This window comes from Rhamphochromis sp. 'chilingali' (assembly GCF_963969265.1).
Source record: "Rhamphochromis sp. 'chilingali' genome assembly, chromosome: 14".
Classification (NCBI taxonomy): Eukaryota; Metazoa; Chordata; class Actinopteri; order Cichliformes; family Cichlidae; genus Rhamphochromis; species Rhamphochromis sp. 'chilingali'.
In genome coordinates, this window is record NC_137941.1 from 36,697,044 (window position 1) to 36,723,364 (window position 26,321).

General features: G+C 43.2%; 1 pseudogene across 1 annotated transcript; it reads right to left on the reverse strand.

Moving 5' to 3' along the window:
- Nucleotides 1-13,428: 13,428 nt before the first annotated feature.
- On the reverse strand, nt 13,429-16,728 carry LOC308410482 (putative 2-ketogluconate reductase; annotated as a pseudogene). The gene is made up of 6 exons: nt 16,350-16,728; nt 15,971-16,142; nt 15,095-15,272; nt 14,930-15,015; nt 13,960-14,101; nt 13,429-13,452 (listed from the first exon to the last, which is right to left on the reverse strand). The product of its transcript is annotated as a putative 2-ketogluconate reductase (transcript).
- Between the last annotated feature and the right edge of the window lie 9,593 nt (nt 16,729-26,321).

Consider the following 26,321-nt stretch of genomic DNA (forward strand, 5'->3'; position numbering starts at 1 on the left):
ACCAAGCACACCATTGTTTTTCTTGTGACATTACCAATAAGTTTGATGTGTCACATGGCCCTCTTCTTATTGAAAAAACAAACGTTGCATTCAAGATGGCCGACTTCTAAATGGCCACCATGGTCACCACTCACATATACTAATGTGCCACAAACAGGACTTTAATATCACCAACCATTCTCATGTTATTACGGTGTATCCATATAAATGGCCCACCCTGTAGAACGAACTGCAAACAATAGCGCAGAAGTTGCCAAATTTTCAGTAGCTACAAACCTCCAAACTTGTGACCTTCAATTAGCTCAAGAACAGTGTGCAGAGAACTTTCTGTGGAACAGATTTCCATGGCTGAGTAGCTGCATCCAAGCATACACGTAAAGTAGATGTAATGTCGGCATATTACACACACGTAATAATAATTCTTAATAATTAGAATTCCCAAATCCCTATGCAGCTTTACTATGTTTCATCCAGACTGATTAATGATAAATAAAGAGTCAATGTTTTATATGCATTTTGTTTGGTCTATGAACAATATGCACCTCACTGTCATGGTGTTTTGTGCAGTAAAACTCAATAAAATGTCAATATTTCAAGTTCTCAAAGGCCATGGACAACTTTGACTTTTTCCTCCTCTCTGCATACAAACTGAAATCAGCTGACTGTAGCATAAGGGATTAGGAAACGTCTTTTTTTCTATCCACCCATCGTGCATTAACAGCAACACTGTATCACTATTAGGAACACTGTTATGTATATTACAGCATTAAATGGTAAGTAGACCGTAGAAATGCCTTTACTCTGTTTTGAGCATCAGTGTGCTTTCTCTCTCTCATTCATGCAGTGTTGTACCTTTACCTTTTCTGTACACACACACACACACACACACTGAGGCATGGACAGGAGAAGCAGGGGAACAATCCATCAACCTTCCAAATGGTAAATGACCCGCTGCCCCTCCCAATGACTCAGGAACTGCTTAGGGTTAAATTTAGGGTTGCATTTATTATTATTTTTGTTTGTGTGTTTTCCATAATTTCACAAGTACAAGATGTTACTTTTTAAATCATCTGTTTCCACTTTATGATAATATTTCCATTTGCAAAACAGGTGAAAATTCAAAAGGGAAAATGTGAAGAAAGCCTGCTGTTTTGTAAAGTCTTTCTGGGTTATGTTTTATGTTTAAAAAAAGGTTTTTAGTGAAGAAATAGACTGCTGAGTAAAAGAAAACTCTAGAACATTGAAAAGACCTCAAGGACATTCCTAGTTTTCAGTGAGGTCACATCGGTGATGGGCTAATGTATCCCTCACCATATGGGACACCTTCACAGTTTATAGGAGCAGCCTTCAGGGAAAAGGCCAGCCGGAGTCAGCCGGTCTGTGGGCTTCAGGGAGGCCTGTGTAAGCTGCCTGCTGAAAGGGTGCCCTTCATTTCTAGACAGCGTGCCCTTTTTAAAATACAATCATAGATAGAGAGTGAGCGGCTGCCTTACCGCTGTCTATCCCAATTCATTCACATACACTGCCTCAAGGGCCTCATTTGGGTAGCTATAGCTATAGCCTCATGGTCAAAACATGACCTTCAACACCCTGCTGCAATCAGACCTCCTCTCAACTATGCATATACTTTTTTATTGTCAGGTGATCTGTATCATAACTGTATCATACGGATCATCAAAATAAAGGTCGCCATAAAGTTTAAGTGCAAGCACTTGAGCTCAGTGTGCTTACAGGTACTATTAGTAAATGAAGGTGCTTTGTTGTTTCTTTGTTGGGACTCTCCTTTGGTTCCTGCCATCCGCCTCCACATACCTAATGTCCTTATTTGTGGGCACTACCTGAGGTAGCCTCAGGCTTTAGTGGACCACTGCATTGCTAACAGTTAGTGAAGCTGGCTGATGACCTTAGCTTACCTTTTTCCTTGCACGGAGAACCTGGGCCCTGTTTCAGGAAGCCGGTTTAGTGCAAACTCTGAGTAAGTATACCCTGGGTTAACGGAAACTCTGGGTTTTCGGTTTCACAAAGCGAGTTTAGATTAATTCTGAGTGAGTTACTATGACGACACACTCCGTGAAGCTAACCTGCCCCCTAGCAGGTTTACTTCAACTAACCCTGACCTTCTCCGCCTCTTTGTCAGAAACCTGACTGTAGGAAGTGTCAGACATGGCGTGCTCCTTCCTTGAAGAGCCAGTAGATGTTGAAGCACAAATTCTCCGCAGAGCTCTCCGCCGGGAGAGAGTGATTAGAGCGCGTTTGGACATTTTATCATTTCCTGATGATTTCCTGTGTGAACGTTACCGTTTTTCAGCACAATCTATAATTTATTTGAATAACATCCTCAGGCCATATATTACGCATGTGACACATCGCGGACATCCTCTCACTTCTGTACATATTATTTGTATTGCACTTCGTTTTTCTGCAAACGGGAGCTTTCTGTATAATATTGGTGACGCTGAGCACGTTTCCAAGGCTACCGTCTGTCGGGCAGTCAGGAATGTTACAGTTGCACTGAAACGTCTCCTGTACTCGTTTGTGGTGTTCCCCGGTCATAGACCCACAAGATTTATCAAAGAGGGATGCCACAAAATTGCAGGTATCAGGATGAACGAAACTTAATTCATGATGTGGTGATACTTGAACTACTACTTAAATTTTACATTTATGTTCACGGTTCCCAGGCGTGATTGGCTGTACAGATGGCACTCACATTCCAATCATTGCTCCTTCAATAAATGAAGGAGACTATGTGAACAGGCAGTCTTTCCACAGCATTAATGTACAGGTACATAGTTCCCTGTAGCATTTCAAACTAACAAATTATTTCATTATAGTAATGGATGCTAATTTGTGTTCTCTGCACTGTGAAGATCATATGTGATGCTGCCAACATTATCACAAATGTGGAAGCCAACTGCTCAGCCTCTGTGAGTGGTGGTGGTGGAGGACCCCCACCTGTTTTTCGGGCCTCCGCTTTTTTTCTGTTGGCTATAACGGGGTCACATTTGAGCATACAGAGTAAGCAAATATGTACTTGTAATGTGCTCAGATAATTTCAATAAGTGCTTACAGAAAGAAAATTAATGTAGCCTCTAACTGCAATTGATTTACATCGGACAAACAGACCAAGCACTATGGCTCATAATACAATTACACCACCTGTTTGGACTATATTTTTATATTTCATTTTTACTTGCTGCCAGGAACGTTTGGGGCCTGTTGGGTTGCACCTGCGCTCACATCACATCACAAAATAAAATGTATGAAATAAAAAATAAAATAAAATATAATGAAATATAATAAGATAATGTGTTAAATGGGTGGAAATCCCTAGATCAATGTTTAAATTAACACTCACGCATTGACTCTGTCGGCTATGTTTTGCCATGCATGCTCCCTTTCTTTTGCAGCTGAGGCTGTGTTACTTTTTTTCTGCAAAATTTGCATGTTATCGGCATATGCTGCCATCAGAATTTCAGCCTCAAGCGCTGTAAAATACATTGACCGCACCTTCTTTCCCTCTGTCTCCATGGTGACTCGCTTAATCTGTGCTCCACTAATCAGGGCTTTATGTATCCTCGTGCGCGCGCTTCACTTGGGGTTAAAGCAACTCCGCGTTGACTGAACTAATTGTTATCAGCCTTTCTGAAACCGAATATTCCGAGTTGGACAGTTCGGGGTTACTCAACCCTGAGTATCGTTTTTCACTCTGAGTTTTCTAAACCGGCTTCCTGAAATAGGGCCCTGTTGGCAAAATCCTTGCTGGAAAGTGGTGCACTGTTTTGTGTTCTTGGGAAAGATTCTGTGGTATTGTGTGGATTTGGAAACCCTGAAGCCTTCAGGGTTGACTTCAACTCCGAGTCAGTTACCGGGGTAACAGACTCAATGAACCTAACCCGCTCGCTGACGGGTTTTCTTTAACAAACTCTGAATTTCGCTCTGATGCCGTCCTTCAGCTGCACTTTAATCATTTGATTGACACTCCAATTCATTTCCTAATTCATAAAGTTCCTTTCAAAGCGAATAGAAACAACAAATTTGCAGAGGTTGCCATTTTCACAAACACTGAAATCCCAGATTCATTGTATTTTGCCTTTTTTTTACTTAACGTCAAAAGTAATTCAGTCGTCAATATATAAAGACAGAGATAACGATTACACCAGATTCATTATCAACTCAGAATGAAGTCTATAGTCTCCATCTTTCTGTCTCTGTGACTCTGTGGACAGTGATGCTATCAGACTGTCAGTTTACCTACACTGCAAACATTTACTACTGCAGCTGTTGCACACTGTTCAATCATTTGTCTTTTTATAATCAGTCACACTGACAGAAAAATGTGTCACAGTTGGATCTTGTGGATGATGTGAATATCTAAGTGAAGATGAAACTGAAGTGACTTAAACACTCACAGAATGTGGCTTCCCACATTCTGTTTTGCCAAAGTTGGGTAAGTGGATGCCTCACAGGCCAAGAGGGAGTGTTCAGGCCCTTGGCAGGTATCTCTGCCTCCCCCTTCTGCAAGACCTGCTGAAGCTCAGTCTTTTAGTGGCCCCTCTCTGACCCCAGCTCCTGGTTGGGAGCCAGATGTGGAAAGCTATCAGGAAGGAGATGTTGATGAAGAGAACGTCATCTTTGAGGAGTACAACCTGTCCTGCGGTTAGCAGCCAGCTAGTTTCCTAGGAGAAGAGTTGGGCCAGTCACTTCTCTGATATGATTATCAAGGCATCCTCCTCTCTTGATATTTCCCTCGTTGATGATTCTGTGATGCCCGCATCTAGGTTTGAGCAGTTGCAACCTTCCCAGATGTAGGTGCCCCTGCTACCCGACTTTAAGGACCTGATAAGCTAGCAGTTTGGCTCTTCTGCAAGTGGTCCGTTACCTGTAGGAGGTTTTCTAATATTCATGTCAAAGGAAAAAATTGCCTGTGCCCCTCTCCGCCTGGCAGATCAGGCTCTTGCTCTGTTAGTCTAACCCTCTAGCTCCCCTTTCGGCATGGCCGCATGCTCTAGCAGCAACTGTAGGGTCATGGTTGCCTTGCTAACTAGGCTACACAGGGCAATGGCTAACCAGGTGTGTCTTGCTAATATTGGAAACATTATATCCCTTTATATGCATCACCTGTCTCACCAGGTGCAATCAAATCTGGGGGCTCCAGTTGTGTGGGCAAGGTTCTGGCCTGTTACACTCACCTTTCTGCTCTCATGCAGGAGGAGCAGGCTTTTGCTACTGGCAGTGCCTTGGCTTACTTCTGGGTAGTGTGGCACCATCTAGAGTTGTCTCAGTCCCAACTCTGGCAGGATGCCCAGGACTCCTTAATGAGGCAGCTTGACTGTTGCAGCAGGCTTGAGACAGTCATTGCTTTACAAAGGAGGTGTTGAGGAACCTGTCCAGACTCTCTAGAAGTTCTAGGCGCCTCACCTTTTTGTGTTTTTGTGCTTTTTATGCCTTTTAGCTGAGTCCAGTGTTGGGCAAGTTACTTTGAAAAAGTAATTCATTACAGTAACTAGTTACTTTTTCAAAAAAACCCTCTTGTAACTCAGTTACTAAAAGTAATTAATTACTTGAAAAGTAACTATTGCGCTACTTTAAAAAAATGTTTAACCCTCCGGGGTCCAGGGTATAATTGGCCATTTTTTAACCACTTTTGATGTTTCCTCCACATTTCACCTTTAAAAACGATTTACTTTGCCTTGTTTGGTCTCATCCTTTTCAGCACAACCTCACGTGTCTGAATCTAAAGTCGCGTTTTCATTTTGACTACAGTATTAACACAATTGATCTAAAATCAGACAACAAACATAAAAAACAAAAAAATTTTAATAACCATTTCAAACTATTTACAGAACAATCAGCTGTTCTGCATTCAATAAGATGCCACACAAATTATTTCTGCCACTCCAAATTTTTCTGTCCACTATAAAGGAGAACATCACAGCCTGATACCTGCAGGTCTGACAGCAGCAGGTGTATCACTCCTGTTTCTACCTGCACTGTAAAATGTAATATTGTGTTCAATTAAAAATATTAAATAGGCTGAACTCAGTTTTTATCAATTTGTTATTAGAACTCGATTTAAATAAGTTACCAGTACTTTTTATGCAAAAACGCTGATAAACTCAATTTATTTGAGTTGTCTTAACTTAGAAAAACTAAGTAAGCTGGAAGTTTTGTTTTTCAGTGCGGAAGGATGAAAGATGTGTTTTGAAAATGCCACGTCACTACCGTCCTCCTCCCTGCGGATCAGTCCGCATGTTCAGGGCGCATTTGTTATGGAATATGTTGAGCAAACCTGGAGAAGCGTCAGCTCAACATATTATTATTGTCATTGCCGTGGATCTTTACCTGATAAACTGACTTGGTGAGTAAATGTTTACTCTTATTCAAACTGATTTTGTGGCTTCTCTTAGTTTAGCACCAGGTTTATAATCTTGCTAGCTAGTTAGTGTTAGCCTAGCGTTGCTGCTGCCGCTGGGATCATGTTTCTTAAAAATTAACACCACAGCCTTAAAAACCTTATAAAACTATGTCTGTGAAATTTTCTGTTGATTGTTTGAAATAAAAAAGTGAGATAAGAGCCCAGACAAAATTCTTCGGGAGGTGCAGCCGTTAGGGGTGGGTGGGGTGTGGGGGGTATTTTCAATCCATAGCCATAACTAACTAACTAACTAACTAACTAAATAACTAACTAACTAACTAATGATATATATCATGTTTAACCTGAGTAGCAAAAGACTGCAGGGGGGGTTGAAAACAGTAAGCCAGGAGTTAGCTGTGCTCGCGGACTCTATCAAGCCTTGACCTCCTGGTCAGCTATTGCTATTGCGCTGGTGGATAACAGAGCTCTCCACTCTGAAGCACTTTTGAAAATATGTGATATTATTATAAATTAAGTAGATATTTGAGCATTACACAGCTACATTCTTGCCTGAAAATATCTTAAAAGGTTATTTTGTGACCCAGAAAGGGTAATCTGGGGAAAAGGAGGATTGCATTTGTCGGAGCCTGTGCATACTTGTAAGCACGGCAATGGCGGAGGAGCGCGGCTAAAAGACGTATTACTTTTTCTGGGTCACAAAATAAACTTTTAAGATATTTTCAGGCGAGAATGTAGCTGTGTAAAATTCAAATATCTGTTCGATTTATCAAGACATCACATATTTGCAAAAATGCGACGAAGTTTTCAGACACGTCCATTTTCTTTTATGCTTTGTGACAGCTTTTGAACATCTGTGGCATCTATTAATGCCAAATCTAGCCTTTATTTAACAACATAAGCAATCTCTATGTTACAATGATTGCACAGCCATTAAGGATCAAATCAGTTTCTGAAAAATGTTATGCTTTTTCTCCCTCTGCTTGCTTCTTACTGTCTTTGAGGCCCCACAAGGCTGCCCGCTGGGATTGGAACGATGGGAGAGGCGTGAGTTTCTCAAAATGGGCTCATTGAGTCAGCACGGATAAGATCTTGGAGAGGCTACGGCTGCTGTGAATACTCAGAATAAGATCTCTGACTGCAGACTGGATACATCTCAGAAGGGCTTGCTCGCAATAACATCTCTGGGTGCAAATTGGATGACATCTCGGGGAGGCACACTGCCGTGAGTTCTCAGAATCGGCTCCTTGAGCACAAGAAATGACAACATCACAGAACGACGAAGCTCACGGCTCTCCAACGGGAGATTGAGAGACCAGTGTTGGACTGTAGAACTGCTTTGACATTCATATGAGCTGTTCGCACTAAAGTAAAAACCACCATCACTTCATGCGGAGACCCCTTTGGCGCCAGCTGCGGTCTCAAGGCTGTAGCTGAACAAAACACCCTGATAACGACTGTGTTTAGTCTGTTCCTTCCCATTCCCTGCAAGGCCACCTGGGTTGGCTGGAAGACTGTTTACTTAGCCTGGCAGGGCAAAGGACACTGTCTCAGCTGAACTATGGACACGCACACACATACATATACTGATACTCATAAGCACTCACCGACCCATCACCCTCCCTACCCCGGATCCAACGCCACCTCCAACGCTTACCTCCCCCATGATGTGGACATCGGGTCAGCTGGAGGCGCAGTCGAAAGATTGCAGCGGTCCCAGATCAGATGTACACACTGGAACTCTTTCCCATGTTGCTGTCTGTGTTTATTGTGTTATGGTGTGTTGATACCTGTGCATTCCTGTATTATCCTTTTGTGTTGCACATTTCAATGTTTTTTTTTCCTCGCTACCTAGCCTGACCTGTCTCCCCAATGTGATGTTTGTATTGTATGTACGGTCGGAGGTCTGTCATCTCGGTTGTGGGCAAAAGACCTGCAACTGACACATAAAGGCCATCTCATCATCTCTCATCTCATCACCAGCACTCCTGCTGTTGGACAGAAAGACATCAGTCAGTATTTTGATTTTCCAATATATTAGCAACTGTCAGTGACATTTATATTAATGAGGCTGAACTTTAATCATACTTTAGATCAGCCTGTTTTACTTATTGTTTTATTTGTGCTTTGGTTTGGGGAAGTTGTTTCTTCACTGATCTTTTCCTGTCTTCTGTTATTAGACTTGAGATATGACTGCACTGTGCTGTTGCTGGTGACTCCGGTTAATTCTATAAGACATGCTGTGTAAGTAAACCAACAACAACAGTTTGTCTGCATTTCTTGAAAGATCACATCCCCCAAACTTAGTTTAGAGGGTCTACACTGTATATAGTGAAGTCTGCAAGTTTTCTAACAGCTAGATTTGTTGAAAGTTATTGGCCATGTTTGCATAGCCCTTTTTAAAATGATGCTTTCATGACATTATTGTGTGTTGGGTGGGGGTCACGGCTATCCAGACTGACAGTGGGACATTGAATGTCACCTCTCCGGTGGGGAGGGAGCCTGAGATTGTGTAAATTGGAGTCTGTTTTATACCAAATGCAGAAAAAAAATGTTTTAAGGAAGCAATTAAGTTCATGAGTCCTCCGTCACAGAAGGTGTGTCAGTGAAGATGGTCGCCTGCAGGTTCAAGCTCATTGCATCTCCAACCCACATCCACTGCCACTGTACTTCAGGGAAGTTAAAGACTTTCTTCTGCACCTACATTTGTATCACCTCGATCCATGACAGTAATTCAGGCAGTAATGCCTGGACTGGAAACAAGCATCCTGAAAACATTACAACATTCCAGCTCCTGAGTTGGAATGAAAAACAAATGTGTTGTTTAAATCAGAGACTGCACTTATTTTTAATCATATTCAGGTTACCACACATTGTTTTTTCATTTAGTTGAACTTGAAATGTTTGTCAGTAAGTAAACAATTAGTATTGTACAGTCAGAAATATCAAGTTATTCTTAATACTGCAGACTTGCAATGTATAAGTTGTCCTAACAGTCATCTTAAGTAAGCTTTACTTAGTTTTTTTGAGGCAACGAGTTTCTTTAATTTTTTTTGAGTTCTGGGAACTAACAAGGCCGTACAGTGTACTCAAAATGAGCAAGTTGCCCTAACTTGGTCATCTTAAGTAAACTTGATACAATTTTTTTGAGTTCTGGGAACAAATTAGATTTTACAGTGTGGAGACAGCAGTGGCCTCATTGTTCTGACACACAACACAAAGCTATCCACAACACTACACACTAACTACACAAGACAACACATTAACTACACACTCCAAACACGCTAAACGTCACATCTCAAAACTCTCTCTCTCTCTCTTTTTCTGCTCTCTCTCTCTCGCCGTCACTCCTGAAACTTCCCCCTCTTCCTAAACAACCAAATGTCATGTTGCCATATCATTTTTTGATTGGTGCATTTTTCCACCAACACGAATGGGCTGTTTTTTGTTTTGTTTGTTTATTTTTTTCTCCAGGTGTTGTGCCAGACAGTGCTCGTGATCGCCGTCCGCGGGAGCGCGCAGCTGCTTAAAGCTGTAGCGTCCAGATTACTTACAGCTACTTCCTGCAGCTGATATAAGATGCCGTAAGCTGAACACAGCTTCAACCGTCTGTTGAAAAATAGTAACGCACCGCATTTTCTTGTTAGTAACTGTAACGGCGTTGTAACAATAGAAATAGTAATTCGTTAGATTACTCGTTACTGAAAAAAGTAACGCCGTTTGTAGCGCTGTTATTCCCATCACTGGATGAGTGTTTCTGCAATGCACTGATCAGTTTCAGTCATCAGGAACTAAAGGATATTGGCCTTATCCAGAACCCAGACTTTAATTCAGATTGAACCGACAGTATCCCAACTGAGATTGCAGAACAACACGGGAGCTCCATGGGTTATTGTCAGAAACAGCAAGTGACGCAGATGGAGCAGGGAGAGAAATCAAAGTGGGGATGCAGAGTTGGCACATCCAGCTATCAAAACAACAACACAAACTCCCGTTTCCATCCATCTTACTCACCAAAGCCAGATCCCTCGCAAACAACACTAAGGAGGTACAATCAGAGATTTTACTAATACCGCTTTTTCCGTAAGTGTTGTCTACTGATTGTAACTCAATCTTAGCTCCATCCAAACATCCGCAGTGTCTTAGTGGAGTTACCGGGCCAGACATTACACCACTAGGACCGCCACAAAGACTCTGGTGGGGGAAGGCGTGCTGGGATCTGCGCTGATGTGCTTCAACACTGGTGCCATAACAGCAGAATTATAGACATTAACCATGATTACCATTGTTTACATCCCCGCAATGCAAACTTTAGCTCAGCACTCAATCCCCTCCAACTTATCATCATCAAACAGCAGAGAGGACATCAAGGGTGTTCATATCGTTTGTTGGGACTAATAAGGCATGTTTGAAATCTGTACTCCCCAAATTCCACCAACGTGTTAAGTGTCCTACCATTGGGGACAGGACACTGGACCATATGTACAGTAACATCAAGCATGTCTACAGAGCATCACCACTCCCCCACCTGGGACAGAATTATCACCGGCCTCTGCTCCTCCTCCCTGCCTACATCGCCCCCAGGAAACAGACCCCTCCAAGCCCCTGGGTCATTAAAGCATGGCCAGATGATGTTCTCCTCCAAGTAGAGGACTGTTTTGATCTGACAGACTGGTCCATGTTTGAAGAGCAGGACCCAGAGACCTTCAAGTCTGTCCTTTTCTACACAAGTACTGTGTAGTAAATGTGGACTTGTAACTCAGCCAAGGAGACGTACAGGAGAGGGATAGAGGTCCTCCTCACTGACATCATCCCACACCAGGTGTGGTATCCAAACTCACTAACTACAAAGGACAGAGCCCCCCAAGCCCCAACAGCAGCCTCAAACTTGCAGAAGAGCTCAGACCAACTGGAAGGAATCCCTGCCAGGCTGTTCAACCTTTCCCTGACTCATCCCACAGCGGTTCCCACCTGTCCGAAGGCCTCCACTATCATTTCTATCCCCAGTGAGGCTGGTATAGACAGCCTCACTGACTACATACCTGTAGCCCCCACATCTGTAGTCATGAAGTGCTTCGAGCAGTGTCTTGTGTCTAAGCACAAGACTGTCTTTCCTCCTCCTTCGATCTGCACCAAATTCCTTCATTTCACCTGGTGGAGAACCTCTCCTGGTCCCTCAACACCAGCTCCATAACTAAGAAGGCCCAACAGTGTCTCTACTTCCTGCGAAAGCTGAGAAAAGCCCATCTCCCACCATCCATTCTCACCACCTTCTACAGGGGGACTATCGAGAGCGTCCTGAGCAGCTGCATCACTGTGTGGTATGGTAACTGCATTGTATTGGATCATAATACCCTACAATGGATAGCGAGAGCAGCTGAGAAGATCACTGGAGCCTCTCTTCCCTCCATCACGGACACCTGCAACAGCAAACCCACTAGCATTGTGGAGGACCCCACACACCCCTCATATCACTCTGCTGCCTTTTGGCAAGAGGTACCGAGGCCCTTACTGCCAGACTGTGGAACAGCTTCTTCCCCTAGGCCGTCAGACTCCTGAACACTCAGTGACTGGACGAACACACACACACCTTCATACTTCACCTTAAAATTTGCACAATGCTCAGTCTTTTTGCACGACACGCTCTCATTGTTGCACTTTTATATTATACACTGTTGTGTCTGTATCGTTCTGTGCTGGCTGGTGTTGCACTGCTTTTGATTTGGGTTTTTTTGCAATGTTTGCATACTTGCACTTTATGTAGTACTGCGTTGATTGTCTGTTATATGTTATATGAAGCACCATGGTCTTGGAGGAACGATGTCTTATTTCCCTGTGTACTGTACCACTGCACATGGCTGAAATGACAATAAAGCCACTTAACCTGACTTGAAATATGCCAATGATACCACCATGGCTGAGCTCATTGATGGAGATGAGACAGCGTACAGGGCGGAGGTAGAGAACTTGAAGCTGGTCGTCCAAAAACAAAAGAACTCGTAATGGACTTCAGGAGACACAGACAGTTCCACTCCCCTCTGATTATAAATGGAGAACGGGTGGAATCTGTCTCTACCTTCAGGTTTCTAAGCATCCACATCTCCACTGATCTTACTTGGACCCACAACACCATCACCCTGGTAAAGAAGGCCCAGCAGCGGCTAAACTTTCTCCATGTCCTGAGGAAGGAGAACCTGGAAATGATGTTATTATTAAACTTAGAGTTTTTCTGCTCAGTGCTCAAAGCTAGGAACTATGCCTGAGGGATGATTTTAGGGAAGAGCCAAAAGCAGAAAAAAAATGAAACAGGACTTCTGATTTTGGCTGAAGGCCTCCTTATTTGAAATATTAACTCTGTTTAATATTAGCACTGATTATTACAACAGTATTTCCATGACAGTAAACAGCACACCAAGTTGTTTTCCAGTTGACAAATTAATTTGGGAATTTGGGACTCATGTTGAGGAATACAATCCAGGCAACACTAAAACATATTCTGTAGGATAGAAATGTCGTTTACTGAGGACGGGGGTACCTGGATGCAGCAGGGCTTCATTCAGATAAGAGAGAATCTTCTTTGTGTGTGCGGCAGACCGTCTGGAGGACGAGGATTTGGACTCAAATGCAAGCACGGACGACAGCGTAGCTGTGAGAAAGTTTATTAACAATGAAAGGCAAAATATAAACCAAAGCAGAGCATTGCAGGGAACTACGCTAACAAAAACCTAAACTGGGAACAGCTACAAAATAATAATGAAAGGAACAAAAACCTGCAATGAGAAACCTGGAACGGGAAACCTGGAACATGGAGAAACACACAGCAGAAATACGGGTAGACACGCAGACGAACCAGCAACTAACAGACGGAAACGCAGGGCTTAGATACACATGGGATAGCGAGGGAATGAGACACAGAAGGGGAACACAGCTGGGAGTAATCCGACATGACAAGACCAAGGGGAAGAAAAAGTCAATACAATGACATAGGACACAGACTTTCAAAGTAAGACAGGAAACATAACAGATGCGGACGTGACTAGGTGAGACAGCAATCATGGAGCACAGAAACCAAAAGACTAGAAAAGATAAACAATAACAAAATCAAAGTTCAATAGTAACACAGAAACAAAAACACTGGACCGTGACATTGTGTTTCTATTTAAGTGTTCACTGGAAGCTTATTAGAAGATTATTTAGCTTGTTTGTTCTTCTAGATTAATTATCAAACCAAAAGGCTCTTAAAGTTTTCATTTGTGTGTCCAAAAGTGTTGCATTTCCTTTTCTACTTCAAAGACTTTTTCATTAATACATACCACATTTTGTTCAAGCACTGATTAATGGCTGACCTTTACACCACAGGCATGAAAACACTGGTAGCACCGGTGGGACCTCACTGTATATAAAGTTAATAAAATAATTAACTTTGCTTCAAAGACATTTTTCAACCTGTATCTATCAAACATCATGTGATACGATCCTACATTGAAACTATCCTGCAACTTACTGTGTTCAAATCTTACTTTTTTAGAGATCTTAATTCTAAAAATAAAGTCAGATTTAACAGTTTGACGGTGTAGATGAACTTCATTTGGAACAGGTAACCCTTTCACTCCAGCTGGGGCGTTTTCGACCATCTTCTTCACCATCACACGTGCTGTGGTAATGGTTGAGATGCCAATGTGGGGAGTGATGAGTATATTAGGAAGCTCAAGCAATGGATGATCCCTACACAAGAAAAATCAGAGATAGCTGTCACGGCCCAGCGGCACGAGGGAACAAAGATGGACACAGGTGCAGAAACCAACCCGGAAGCGAGACGGTAGGGAACAAATGATTTATTTCCGCCCACAGGCAAACAAAAGCAAAAGCAAAGCGGCGCCACCACACTCGTGGCGCGTAGGATTATCTACGATAATGAGGGTGACCTAGACACCTCTAGGAGACGGCTGAACAGCAGAGGCAGCGGGGAGGTAGAAACAGGATTAGGCAGGGGCCGGGGCACTGGAATAAGAGGAGATCACGGTCAGTGGGATCCAGCAGACAATCAACGATCCTCCACAGTTGAATTGAGTTGCCTTACTTGGTTTCAGGTGGAGGAGACAGGTGGGGCGGAAGCCCGGAAGCGGTCGAGGCGTGGGGAGGCAGGCAAGTGAGTGGTGGGCCGGCAGGCCACGTCGTGTTAGCAGCAGGCGGCCCAGGTCCAGGAAGGCGGGAGTGAGGGAGACAAGATCTCCACTCCAGGTGCTACCTCTGAGGACAAGAAAAACAAGTAAGACATCACACAGCGTCTGACAGAGTTATGATGCTCCACTCGACTGACATGGGGATAGCAGATACTCAGGCGATGAATGGTTGAGAGCGCAGGTCTGATATACTGCTGGCATGATTGCTCACAGGTGGTCAGCCAGGGAGGAGCAACCGAACTCCGCCCAAAGGAGGAGGGGCCGCTGTCGGAGACCTGCAGGTGCCCACCCAGACCATGACAATAGCACTGCATGAGTCTGCTTGAACGCGTGATTCTGTTGTGTTACTTTGTACGCACAGACATAGCACCTTGGTAAAGGTTCAGGATGAGTCACATCTAAGGCCGCTGCACGAATTGAGAGCTGCAAGTAAGGCGTCCTGGTTCACAACCAGACCTGAGGTTTATAAAGAATTGTTATTACACTGAACCAGTGATCACTAAACACTATAGTACAGGAAACACATTATTCCCACCTCTGCTGATGTTGATCAGTGTCACTGTAGGCTTCATGAGGGACAACTCCCTGTGGCCAATGAGCCTGATGTCTCTGAGGTCAGATTTACAGCTATCATGACAAAGTCTGAGCACCTGAGCAGGTCATCCAAGTTCTCACAATAACTTGCTCCAACTGCTTGCTCGTCTTCGGTGCTCCTGAACAGCATGAAGAGTATTTGAGGGAGACGGTATAGAAACTGAGGGTGACTAATTTAAGCTGTTTTAAGCAAGCCCACCTCCATGCCAACTACTCCTGTCATATAGTGTCTGACTAAATCATATTTATTGTCATTGGTATTGTGTCTGTTTTGTTCTGAAGTCTTGATGCTGCTTCGACCTGCCTCTGGTGTTCTATATATACAGAAACAAGAGCAAAATGTGGAAGGGTAGAAAAGCCCAACCACTACAGCAGTACTGACTAATCATCCTTGAGGGCTTTTAGCACACTAATGAAATCATCACTACAAAACATATATATATATACAGTGGAACCCTGACTTACGAATACCGCATTTAACGAAAAATTCAAGTTACGAAGGCACTTAACGGCAATATTTTTTCCCGTGTTACGGCAAAATGCCCGCATAATGAAATTCGCTGGCTCTGATTGGCTGAGCCCAGAATGCCTACAATGCCCACAATGCCTTCCGAATCATGTGACAACCCCCTTGGCTTTCGTACTTGCGCTTCGCTGTTCCACTTGAACAACGTATTGTTGTTGCAGTTAGCAGTTAGCCTATAGCCTATCGTTCACTCAAAAGGCGCGATGGGTGCTTCGACTTACGAAAGACCCTTAGGAACGAATTAATTTCGTAAGTCGGGGTTCCGCTGTATACTTGTGTTCTTTTATTTACCTTCTGGTCCTCTTGTGATACATAACCTTCATTTCAAATCCTTTGCCTCTTTGAGCAATCTTGTAACCAACCTCTCCCATTCCAGTGATTCCAAGGGTCGCCCGTGTGACTTCAACTCCCATCAGATTTTGAGGTATATGGACAGTCTTTGGGTCTGTAGCTATCTGGTGACCTATGATGAAAAAAATCTTTTGGCTGGATTCACAGATGATACATTTTAGATCATGTTAACATGGTAAATGATGCAATTTACTCCTACGTCTAAAAGAAGGAAGTATTATTCTGCTTATCTGTTGAAGAGTTAAGAGTGATTAGGCATTAGGTCTTGGTTATAGAATTGCTTGAACATTGGGCCACTTTGGTTAACCTGTAATCTCACCCTCATGAATGTTGCGAGCTGAAGCCAGAAGTAGCCCCATGGCTAAATCTGCAGTGCACTGACCACACCAGGTGTGTTGGCCACTTTGGCACCAAGACTGTTGATGAATAGCACATCCAGATGATCGATTCCCACTCCTCCACTGGCTACAACTTTAAGGCAGGGAAGCAACCTGAGCAACCAAGGCTTGGCTGCAGGGCAGTACTTCCAATTTAGCAGAGCCTGTATTTTGGATTATGGAGCACAGGGTTCTGCAGAAAGTCTTTGTAGCAGACGATCTGGAAGTGTTGTTTCACTATGTCAGCTAGCTCTTCAAGGTACAGTAGCCATGTGGACCCCCAACCTTTGAAATTAGTGCCCATGGCTTTTCCTCCTCCATCACTTTCTTTGAAAAAAAAAAATGCCCTATCATTTTTTCTACCAAATAGTAAAGACTGTGATTTGGTAGCTTAACCTAGTATGACACGATCTACTCTAATCAGCTGAACATAGTAATCTAGTAGCTGACCAGTTCAAAAGAATTGATATTTTCAGGGTTAAATGACTCTTTTCACAGGTTTCTTAAAAAGAACAGTTTATCTGTTATTAAGAACAAACTCCATAAAGAAGTCATCACTTAAATGAGAAAGACTCACCCTTGAAATTGCCTTTCAACCCCTGAGCTTTCTTCGCCTGGTGTAGTGACAGGTGAGCCTTTGCAGGCTTTCTTACACTACTGTAAAGTTACAGATTAAGTAAAGTTAATATGAAAACATGGGCTGTGTTCAATCTGCAGCATAGTGAGGCTGCAATAAATAGAGTTTACGATTCACCGATATAACATGTATAGCATGAATTAGCACTTCAAAGTTATGCTCTGCAACCTCTCCGGTTATCTAAAAGACAAACTGTAAAGGCTTTGTGAACTTTGGTAACAGATGATTACTGTAAGACTAGACAAGGCCAGACTGAATGAAGTAAGTTATGTTTAAAGTTGCATCAGACAGTTCCTTTATGAGTGCCAACAGATTCTATTTTAACCTAAAAAGAACAGATGGATGATGTTAGTGTACGTTACTCTCTCACTTCTGACAGCTAATGACGTCAGACTTAAAGACCGGATTGAGACATTAGGTGCACTTAGTTTTTCACACACTTCTGCATTTTGGCTTGGCTGTTGCTGAATAAATAAATAACGGCGTGGTTTAAAATGTCATGGGTTGTGTCCATCTGGCATTATATTAACCTGGTTTTATGGCTTGATTCCTGCAGACATGCAGAAACAAACTAAACCTGCACTGAACTAATTGACTAATGCTGTAGAGAATCTGCAGGTTTGTCTGGACTAAACTTACTGGGGTGTTTTCAGGACTGGTACCAACATTTTGACGAATTATACAGATGCTGTGATGTCCTACATCAGCTTCTGTGACGACAGGTGCTTACCATCAAGCACCGGGGTTAGGTATAATAATCGCAAACCCTGGTTCACACCTGAGGTTGGAAAGGAGTGGAGACACAGACAGTTTCAATACATGGAAATACAGGTTTAGCAAAGCGGTGAGAGAAACATCTGAACTGAAAGAAACTACAGACTCTGCAGAGTTATTTCAGCTAATGACCCTGCTCAGGCAGCTAACCAACTACAAACCTAAACAATGGCTGGCTAACAAACCGACAACACAAGGCAAGACTGGCACACGTACTGTTTGTATCACATACTTTGTACACTCCCTTTATCTGACAACAGAGCTCACAGCAGGCAGACGGAAAATGAGGAGTGAACAGCAAGCGGGGCGATCGTGGCTCAAGAGTTGGGAGTTCGTCCTGTAATCGGAAGGTTGCCGGTTCGAGCCCCGGCTCGGACAGTCTCGGTCGTTGTGTCCTTGGGCAAGACACTTCACCCGTTGCCTACTGGTGGTGGTCAGAGGGCCCGGTGGCGCCAGTGTCCGGCAGCCTCGCCTCTGTCAGTGCGCCCCAGGGTGGCTGTGGCTACAATGTAGCTGCCATCACCAGTGTGTGAATGTGTGTGTGAATGGGTGGATGACTGGATATGTAAAGCGCTTTGGGGTCCTTAGGGGCTAGTAAAGCGCTATACAAATACAGGCCATTTACCTTTTTACTTCTGTTAAGTCATAAATTCCACTTCATCTGAAGAGTTTGTACTGTTGCTTTGACAAATAAAGGAACAGTCCTAAGTTTGCACACTGGATGCAGTACAACCATTTTGCACTTCTTTGTCCAGCACATCCTACAGATGCTAAACAGGATTGAGATCCAGAGAATTTAGAGGCCAATTCAACACATTAAAACTCATTAATTTATTTGCTTTGTGGCAGAATAAATTATTCTGTTCATTTTAATCAGTACCAAATCACAACTCAGTCACCTCAATGGGCTTTGCAGAAATTACTCAACAGTTACAGTAGTGACAGTGAGAAGGAAAAACTCGATTTCAACAGGAAGATACCTCCTGCACAACCAGGCCCAGGGAGGGACAGCCATCACTGGTTGACAGTGAGGAGAGCGGGACAGGAAAAAAGCCACACTGCTGAAGAGAGGCAGAGATTAATAATAACTAATGATTAAATGCAGAGTGGTATATAAAAACATTAAAAAGTTTGGTGAAAAAGAAACACACATGGGAAGCTCCCAGAAGACTAGGCCTGCTTCAGCATAACTAAGGGAGGATTCAGGGTCACCTGGTCCAGCCCTAACTATATGCTTTAGCAAAAAGGAAAGTTTGAAGCCTAATCTTGAAAGTAGAGATAGTGTCTGTCTCCTGAATCCAAACTGGAAGCTGGTTCCACAGAAGAGGGGCCTGAAAACTGAAGGCTCTGCCTCCCATTCTACTTTTAAATACTCTAGGAACAACAAGTAGGCCTGCAGAGCGAGAGCGAAGTGCTCTAATAGGGTGATATGGTACTACAAGGTCATTGAGATAAGATGGGGCCTGATTATTTAAGACCTTGTATGTGAGGAGCAGGATTTTGAATTCTGGATTTAACAGGAAGCCAAAACAGGAGAAATCTGCTCTCTCTTTCTAGTCCCTGTCAGGACTCTTGCTGCAGCATTTTGGATCAGCTGAAGGCAGATAGAAGACTCCTTGGATTTTAGATCCGAGGAGTTATGCAAGAATAGTCTGTAGCAGATTATTTGAAAATGCTAATTCATTATGTCATTTACCTCATCAATGAAAGCATGTTCACTACCCCGCCCCTGACACCCCTCCTTTGGGATCAGAGGCTCCATTAGCTAAAGGGATAAGACACAAAGGTAAACACATTAGGGCTTCTCAAACACTTTGGTTTTGCCAGTGCTGGAAGGAACAGAGACACCACATTCAAACCTCAAAGCTCCATCTAAAAGCTGTTCCCTGCGCTTTGCTTTTGTGACACAGTAACACCATACGCATTAGCTGATATACAGCTTAACTTATTAAAGACACTACACTCCACCATATGTTAGATGTCAGTATTCAAAGGTGTATGTGTGCATTCCTGAAATTAGTGTGAATGTGGGACGACAGCTGGTGGAAGGCAGGCTGAATCCAACACAAAACAAAACACAGCAGACATCACAGTATGCAGTCAGCGAAACTCACAATTACAACCTTCTGGGACACGACTTTCGAAAGTGCCATGACATTTAAGTCACGTTTCATTAATCACATAGATATTAAACACTGATGAAACAAAATATACAGTGGGGCAAAAAAGTATTTAGTCAGCCACCGATTGTGCAAGTTCCCCCACTTAAAATGATGACAGAGGTCAGTAATTTGCACCAGAGGTACACTTCAACTGTGAGAGACAGAATGTGAAAAAAAAATCCATGAATCCACATGGTAGGATTTGTAAAGAATTTATTCGTAAATTAGGGTGGAAAATAAGTATTTGGTCACCTCAAACAAGGAAAATCTCTGGCTCTCACAGACCTGTAACGTCTTCTGTAAGAAGCTTTTCTGTCCCCCACTCGTTACCTGTATGAATGGCACCTGTTTGAACTCATCATCTGTATAAAAGACACCTGTCCACAGCCTCAAACAATCAGACTCCAAACTCCGCCATGGCCAAGACCAAAGAGCTTTCGAAGGACACCAGGAAAAGTATTGTAGACCTGCACCAGACTGGGAAGAGTGAATCTACAATAGGCAAGCAGCTTGGTGTGAAAAAATCAACTGTGGGAGCAATCATCAGAAAATGGAAGACATACAAGACCACTGATAATCTCCCTCGATCTGGGGCTCCACGCAAGATCTCATCCCGTGGGGTCAAAATGATCATGAGAACGGTGAGCAAAGATCCCAGAACCACACGGGGGGACCTGGTGAATGACCTGCAGAGAGCTGGGACCAAAGTAACAAAGGTCACCATCAGTAACACACTACAACGGCAGGGAATCAAATCCCGCAGTGCCAGACGTGTTCCGCTGCTGAAGCCAGTGCATGTCCAGGCCCGTCTGAAGTTTGCCAGAGAGCACATGGATGATGCAGCAGAGGATTGGGAGAATGTCATGTGGTCAGATGAAACCAAAGTAGAACTTTTTGGTATAAACTCAACTCGTCGTGTTTGGAGGAAGAAGAATACTGAGTTGCATCCCAAGAACACCATACCTACTGTGAAGCATGGGGGTGGAAACATCATGCTATGGGGCTGTTTTTCTGCCAAGGGGACAGGACGACTGATCCGTGTTAAGGACAGAATGAATGGGGCCATGTATCGTGAGATTTTGAGCCAAAACCTCCTTCCATCAGTGAGAACTTTGAAGATGAAACGAGGCTGGGTCTTCCAACATGACAATGATCCAAAACACACCGCCCGGGCAACAAAGGAGTGGCTCCGTAAGAAGCATTTGAAAGTCCTGGAGAGGCCTAGCCAGTCTCCAGACCTCAACCCCATAGAAAATCTGTGGCGGGAGTTGAAAGTCCGTGTTGCTCGGCGACAGCCCCAAAACATCACTGCTCTCAAGAAGATCTGCATGGAGGAATGGGCCAAAATACCAGCTACTGTGTGTGCAAACCTGGTAAAGACCTATAGTAAACGTTTGACCTCTGTTATTGCCAACAAAGGTTATGTTACAAAGTATTGAGTTGTATTTTTGTTATTGACCAAATACTTATTTTCCACCCTGATTTACGAATAAATTCTTTACAAATCCTACCATGTGGATTCATGGATTTTTTTTTCACATTCTGTCTCTCACAGTTGAAGTGTACCTCTGGTGCAAATTACTGACCTCTGTCATCATTTTAGGTGGGGGAACTTGCACAATCGGTGGCTGACTAAATACTTTTTTGCCCCACTGTAGCTGAGACTCACACCACATTTCTTCTTCAGTCTGACTTCTGCCATGGAAGACGTAAACTCGCACCAAACTGTTTCAAAGGTCTGCTATTGTGTTCAATGACAGTGGTTATCCCAAACATACAACACACAAGTTGGTGGGATATTTACTTAGCTATATTCAAAAAGTTATGTCAGAATGAGTGGTGGGTTTTGGTGGGTTCTCAAGCTCCCAGGACTCTGGTAGAGGACCCGAGGACAGGATGAGGACCACAGGGGTGAGAGGGGAATTTATATATATGTATATATAATGTGTATGTGATTGACTGTCAATGTTGGGAAGGTTACTTTTAAAATGTATTCCACTACAGATTACAGATTACATGCCCCAAAATGTATTTTGTAACGTATTCCGTTACATTACTCAGTGAGAGTAACGTATTCTGAATACTTTGGATTACTTAATATATTATCATGCTGTTTACAACTATATGAATGTCCTATTGCTGTGTGATTTATTACTATTACTGAAGGCTACTCGCCATACTAATACCAATTAGATTTTTAAATCTTAATATAAATGAGTAACAGTAGGTGGACATTAGGCAAGGCTGCGTATATATAACAGGTCTGCGGCTCCGAACCGTAGTAAAGGGACCTCTGGCTGATACGTCGGGTTCGTGTCGGCTCGTAGCTGAAAACTAGCTTTACTTTGTTGTCTGGGTCACTTTGCTAGCGAGAGACAGAGAGAGGCGTTGAAAGGCTGCTGCAACAGAGCTTATTGTTTCATAGGAAACACGAACACAGCGTACAGTCGAGTCTTAACAGCTTACTCACAGCTGGGCTCGTCAGGCTCTCTGTTTGGCTGTGTAACCAGTGTGATTCTGCGTTGTGTCTGATAAAAAAGGTAAAAGAAAGAAAGGCCTCCAAGTAAATAATTTGCCCACTCCAGCTCCTCTCCCACAGGGGAATTGTAGAAAAGGGGAAAGGCAAAAGGGGTACACTGTATTTATAGGGTTGCACCAAAGAAGAAGAAGGAAAGAATGAGGAGGGGCTCTAACTGATAATGAACATAACTACAGGCTAGGAGGTCCTGAAAGTCAGGTACAAAAGGAACGGTTTGGGGGTTTAGATTTTGTGTAATTATAACAAGATGTGATTTATGACCCTGTTACAGCTGCAGTGGTTATTATTATATTTACATGCTTCCAGCTCCCGTTTCTGCTCCGTGACAGCTCGTACTTTTCCTTTTTCTCCCTCCCTCGCTCACAGACACATAACGGGTATGACAGTCCATCCTCCCTGCAGCAACACTGCCCATGAGGCTGCTTTCTTTAGCGCTATGCCTGTAGGGCTTTGGAGTTGACGTCACGCCGCAGTGCATTGTGGGATCGCAGCGCCATGACAGAAGGCCACAAATCAAAACAAACACACTGTGTCAGAACCATGCTTAAAATCAGTGCAAAAGACAAAGGGCCGTATCGCGACCGATTGCGGCCGGACGCCAAGAGACGGTACTTGGAAAAAATAGCGTGCATCGGTAATGTGGACCCGTATGAAAAAAGGCAGTGGACTGGAAACCCAGACAGCCTACTGCCGTTGGCCTATCCCGATATTTTCGCGTGCCTCGTCTGTGGAGTCAGCGCATACACGGTGCAGTAGGTTGACCATACGACCAAGAAACAGCCAGAGGTTGCACATAACATTGACTTCTCCTCAGCAGCTGCCCCCAAAATTGCTCTAGATGAACGATTCACGATTGATGCCAGCTGTGCGTTGCCATGTAAATAGTTTGCATTTCATGTGTATGTATTTGCTAAGTACATGTGAACAGATCTTGAATAAAAAAAAAATAAACATACTTTTCATTTCTGTTGTATTGAAACCACTTTACAGAAAGTACAATTATTTATTATTCGGTGGCACAGTGGTTAGCACTGTTGCCGCACAGCAAGAAGGTCCTGAGTTCAATTCCATCATCAGGCCGGGGTCTTTCTGTGTGGAGTTTGCATGTTCTCCCCGTGTTTGCGTGGGTTCCCTCCGGGTACTCCGGCTTCCTCCCGCTGTCCAAAGACATGCAGCTTGTGGGGATAGGTTAACTGGATAATCCAAATTGCCACTAGGTGTGAATGTGAGTGGCTGTCTGTCTCTGCGTGTTGGCCCTGCGACAGACTGGCGACCTGTCCAGGCTGTACCCCGCCTCTCGCTCTATGACAGCTGGGATAGGCTCCAGCGCCCCCGCGACCCTGAAAAGGATAAGCGGAAGTGAATGGATGGATGGACAATTATTTACAATGAACTGAACATGCAACACAGCAGTTTTATGAATATTCAACCAGAGCAAGTTTCGTTGGCCCTGGTTTGACAACCACACTGGGGCACATGTTCACTTTGTTTTGATTTTGTTGTTGGTCTTCTGTCAGATCTTCATCTATTACTTCTGCACGGCGCACACCTTCATACTCTGCAGCTGCATAATGAAAGCATGTCAAATAAAATTAGTGCATACACATAAGGTAAATGTACACCAGTAATCCAGGTGCGTGATTCATCTGAGAGTTATGTGCAGATTAGCGTACAATGAGTGCAATTTTGTATGTTTTGGGGCGGGGGTTACCTCCGATGGGTTCTCTTTTTCGCTTTCTTTGCACTCGCCTTGTGTGCCGGTCCGAGTCTGACCGCTGCAATCCAAGCCTGACGTCTTCGTTTAGTAATATCGGAACATGAGATCCCTCCCGTTCCCTCCAGGAGGGGAAACGATGAAAAGAGAGCCCATTTTCCAGCTTCTTGCCGTCCCTATCGTGTGATCTAACGTTGCAACCAACAACACAGTACGTACGAACCATAGCTGACGCTTCCGTGTGCTTCGTTTGGCCTACTGTCATGGCGGGAGGGGGCATGGCATCACGCTCCAAAGCCCTGTAGCATTCTGCCTATTGCCTTCATATTAAATCAGGGGCGATTCTAGGATCAGAGCTTTGGGGGTGCTGAGCACCCAGAGAGCTGCCCAGCCAGGCAAGATAAACTTTACACGTCACGATGAGACGTCTTCCCCGTCTCTGTCAGTCCCTGCATCCTTAAATGTCTCCAGTTGTCCCGAGTTGTCTCTGAATGTCTCCTTGGTGCATTTAAACCCCTGTTCCTCCCTGTCCTCATCATCTGCTGTCTTCATCTCCATTATCAGTCATCATAATTTTACCATCTCTGTGCAAGTCTGCAAATTTCTTTATTAAATCATAAGATTCTTAAATTCATCAAGTCTCTCTGTGCCTGGGTCCGAGTCACAAAACATGACATCACTGCTTTGTACATTTTAACAATTTAATCCCACATTTGTGAAAGAAAAGCAAAACACTTTTTTGAAAAGTCTGTAACAAAACCATCAAATCTGATAAAGGTTATTTAAATGCTGCAAAAGAAGAATGGATTGGAATAGAATAAATACATATCCTAACCTTAATTACTGGGGGAGAATATTGAATGATGCTCACAGTGAGTAAAAAGTAAACTGAGTGCATTTTTTGGACAGAGATTCACTTTTAATGTGTGTGTTTAATATAATACAGATGCATAAAAAACACTCCCAAAACAGAATAAATTGTTACAAATAAATTATTACATAATATTAATAAAAAATATAAAAATGGAGGCAACTTTGCTTGTGGTAGAATGTATACAATGTATGCAGATACTAATTTTACTAATTTAAAAGTAATAATTTTGTGTTGTAAGATTTATGGGTTTCATGCTTTCATAGTGGTCCTTAGGAGAGCTTGACATTTTCTCAGGTGGTCCACACTGTAACAAGTGTGAGAAACACTGATAAGTGTGTGTGTGCTTTTGGAAAACATTTAAAGCTGCTGTACAGAATCTTTGAAACAAGCTTAAAACATTTGTAGAAACAGAGCATCTGCTTCTCTTTACAGCTGCTCACTCCACCAGGGCTGTTTGGCTCTTTCTGATAGTGAGCAAATGTGATGCACGTACTGCGGCAGTCATACAGACAACTGGACGGTCCAAACGTTGGCCGACCTATTACTGGCTGAGGTTTCAGTAGAGTTGTGGCTGAACCACATAAAAATATATCATTAATTTTAATCTCCCCGATCAATGATAATGTGATGTTGGAATGTTGTTAAAGAGGGTCAAAATGTTTCAGCCCAGTTTGTTTAGCAGATTCTGTACAGCAGCTTTAATACAGGGAGGACACAACTTCCAGACTGTGAGTAAAATCAGGTTTTTCTCTTTGTCAGTTTAACAGTTTCTGCCTGTCACTGCTCCCTGTCTGTTTGCTTACCTGGTTCTTCCTGACCTCGTACTTTCTCCTCACGTTCCCTCTTTCCTCTCTCCCTCTTTGGACTGACAATCATACACAAATAGATTCAATTAGATGAAAAATTACATTAATATGAAAAAAATTCTATTAAGGTCACTAACAAAAAGTCCTCTCAGTGTACTTTCAACCAAAAGGCAAATAACCAAACCACACGAACATCTAATAAAAGATAAACATTGAAACACTGATCCAACATTATTCTTGGTTCACAGGTCATTTGATCTTACACTTTTACCTGAATGTGGCTCCTTTTTTTGGAAAAAACTTCCTTATATCCATTATGAACCTGGCTGTCTCTGTACACACACACACACACACACAAAACAGGAGTTATAAGGTTAATGGGCATCCAGTTAGTTAGCTAGTTAGTAT